The 3,679-nt window shown below is 31.4% G+C and overlaps 1 long non-coding RNA gene across 1 annotated transcript; it reads right to left on the bottom strand.

Moving 5' to 3' along the window:
* Positions 1 to 215: 215 nt before the first annotated feature.
* On the bottom strand, positions 216 to 2,697 carry LOC128126339 (uncharacterized). Its single transcript, XR_008224156.1, has 4 exons — positions 2,504 to 2,697; positions 2,268 to 2,352; positions 1,440 to 1,511; positions 216 to 405 (listed from the first exon to the last, which is right to left on the bottom strand). It is a non-coding gene; the product is annotated as an uncharacterized LOC128126339 (long non-coding RNA).
* Between the last annotated feature and the right edge of the window lie 982 nt (positions 2,698 to 3,679).

Raw genomic sequence — 3,679 nt, 5'->3', positions numbered from 1 at the left:
AATTACATATAAACACTGTAGGTAACAAATCAAGGCAACTTATAGTCGAATCAGTTATTGAATCAAATCAAACCAGGTCCTGAACCAGATTAGTGACAACAAATTGTTAATCATATACATGAAAATAATTTTTGACTTTATCTCGTCACGAAAATAATTGAAACTATATTAGACATGTCCTGCAATTGCAACCACAAACACTCGCCAGGATTCAAACAGGATGTCTTCTAAGGAAACAATGTAAAATATACAAAAAAAACTATATTATTTACTCATATTATATCACACTCTTCGTCATAAATATAGACTTGGTAAAATTATAAGTTGCGCTAAAAGTATACAACATCTCTTTGTTTTGTCCCTTCGCATGCATAATCAGTTATAGAGTCAAGTATAACCTACATTCTGCAAAAACATTGAGTTGGGATCAATGGAGACAGTAAAAGAACATGAAAAGATGGTTAAACCTGCTTCATAATTGAAAAAAATGGTTTCCTGTTTTTTCATGCGTAACATGTATAAGCATAAGTTAAAAAAAAAAAAGTTGTTTCAAACTCTCTCCTGGGTGGACTCATCAATAATTAATAGATCATTTAGTCAAGTGATAGGCATGGTTTGTTTTTCTACAAAAGTACTTTTTGAGCACTTTTCCATTCTGACGGGTAGACGTTTCGTAAGTGCATGTCTTCTTCCGCAAACTTGGAAAAAGACAAAAGACATTTAACCACTTCCAAAACAAACAACACTTAAGTAACAAAGGAAGAATAAAGTTGCAAGAGAGCTCCCAAATCATACACATCACAATGTTCAAATTGGTTAAAAAAAGTCCCAAGAAGTTTAAATATCCACATTCTCTTGTTAGAAAGACCTGATAAATGTATCCTTAGGTTTGCTTTCGGAAAATATACCATTTTAAAATTTTCCTATTTGACATCACCATTTGGAAATTCTCTTCAGATGCATAAAAGCTGTTGCAAAACATACTTATTATTCATAACTAAAATGCCAATTAGGTCAAACAAAATTAGGCAAAAAGAAGCAAATCATAACGGGTTTTAGTTTTTACCCCATATTACTCGAAAGCACCTTAAACATGTCTAATTTGGTATAGGGTAACCACCAAAGAAAAATAGTGGAGAAATAAACCAAAGCTACAGGAGCAAATAGAGCCAGGGGCAAAATCTTCCAATTAAGAAAAAAGCAACAAACATGGGATAAATCGACCCAAATGAAGAGTTGCAGCTAGATAAGCACATCCAACACAAGAGCAAGACAGCCGAGAGAAACCCCAAACCAAACTGGATCAAAATGAAGTGGGGGAAGAACTATCAAAAAGGGGCAATTATGCCTAAATTTGTTTCAATTCATGCTTACACATGTTGTAGCCATGTAGGCATAAGGAAAAAGGAGCTACTAAGTCAGATTAGAGGAAGAGATACCTTGCATCAGAACCAAGGATAACCAAATCCTTCCTTAAACATTTTGGTTTCAATCGGTTGGCCACCATATACCTTTACAGGAACACTTCTAAAGATTAATCCCTGAAGTTCTTCACATGATAATATAAAATTTTCAAATCTCACATAATGTAAAAATAAGAAAAATACATCATAACTACCAATATTTAAAATGCGCTCGGTTTACTTGTTTCCATCAATTTTAAAGAACATTGATAGCTTTAATATCAAAAAATCGTCCAAATCTGAGACCCTGCTCAAATCCTTATTTTCAGTAGCTTCTTTATGTAATAAAATTGATAACATTTAAATACTTTAGATATAAAATAAAAGCAACAGTCGTAATATCTTGAAAGTGAAACTTATAATGAGAAAATAAATCAAACCCATATGTTGTAACTCACTAATTCTTAATAGACTTGAAAGGGGAGAATGAGACAACCAAAGAACAATGCTACTGACAGTTTCACCAATAAATAACTAACTGAGGGTAAAGCTGTAACATTATTTTGATTAATTCATTATGATTTTTTACCCTGGAGACAAGTTCAAGATGACTTTCTTTGACGTTTCGTTACAATAGCAATCAAAATCAAAACCCATATGAACCAAATCTAACATAGCAAAAGATAAACTATTAATGTATTGTAGACAAAAACATATGGTTAGGAAAAAAAAATACTTAGATGCATTTGTACCACCATTGATGAAACTGAACTATATATAAAGAAGAACCATTAATGTAACCGGATAAGATCAAACAATATAAGTTTTGTGAAAAACATGTGTTTTTGAGGAAGGTTAACAAACCAATCAATGAAGAATTCGACGGGATGAACCATCCTTCCAAGCACCTGGTTAATACTTTGGAAATCCCATAAAATCAAGTGTCACCCTAAAAAATCAGAAGCATATTAGTGTTTCTTCATATCAGTAAGTGCTAAATGGTGGTGGTGATGGTAGTGCATAGGGTTTTTTAGAGAGAGAGAGAGAGGGGTGTGTGACAGAGAGAGAGAGAGATAGGAATCATGCATGATGTATACTACCAGAGTTCCGACAGTGGCTGATTTATGAGATTGATTCTAGGGTTCCGGTGGTGGCTGATAGCGGTGAAGAAGGTGGTGGCATTGCCAAAACCGAAATCTATCCGTATTAACCAATTTCAAGAAACTTTTGTGAGTAAGGATTCGATTCAATTAGAAATCTCTTCCCTTGCATTGACAAAACCACAAAAAAAAAAAAAAAAAAAAAAAAAAAAAAAAAAAACGCAGAGTGTATCAAAACGATGTTTTTATGTGATAACTGAAATCAGAGGTTATTTTTGTTGAGATTGCAAATGGGAAAGAAGGAGGGGATGGAATTTAATGGTGGTCGTTCGATTTTAGAGAGAGATGATTGGTACGATGACGGTGCGATAGGTGAAATTTTAATCTGGTGTGCTAATGATTGGTCTAGCGGTGGAGGGTGGTGACCATTGAATAGGGACGCTCATGGATGAGATTGTGAGGACGGTGATAAATGTTCGTGATAGTCGAATATTGATCCTGGTTGGTGGTTTCAAGAAGTGATACATATGAAGGGTTTATAGAGATAAGTGATGTTTCCAAACCATATTGAATTTTCAATTTTTGTTAAGAAATATCGGGAATAAACGATATATACAGAAGAGGTATAGTTGGTTACAGAATATCGGGAGTGGACGATTATTTTATTCATTTGATATTTGAAGGTTTGGTTTAAAAATGTGACTATTTGGTTTATATGGTTGTTTGACTTAACATTTAATATTATTATATTAATGGGTTGTTGTACCTTAAGCTTAAACATATGAATGTCTTAAAAAATAATATTATTATATTCAATCTATTTTTAGAAATAGTTAGATTTCTTTTATAAGACTATATATATATATATATATATATATATATATATATATATATATATATATATATATATATATATATATAGAAATTAACATGAATCCTTCATAATAAATGAATGTTTTTTTGCCACATGTCAATCTCTCATGAGTTTTGACACTTGTCATTATGTGGTATTTTTGAAATAAATATTATCCACTTTTAAATTTTTGATTTGTTTCAATTTTTAAAATTAAAGTCATACTTATATATGTAAAGTATTAAATATCATATATATTATATTAAATTGCAATAAATATGCTTATTTCTTTCTTATTTTAAAGTTGTATATTAAAAAATATT

This window comes from Lactuca sativa, chromosome 5, assembly GCF_002870075.4.
Source record: "Lactuca sativa cultivar Salinas chromosome 5, Lsat_Salinas_v11, whole genome shotgun sequence".
Taxonomy (NCBI): Eukaryota; Viridiplantae; Streptophyta; class Magnoliopsida; order Asterales; family Asteraceae; genus Lactuca; species Lactuca sativa.
The sequence above is the reverse complement of the archived record's forward strand: the minus strand, read 5'-3'. Positions and strand labels throughout refer to the sequence as shown.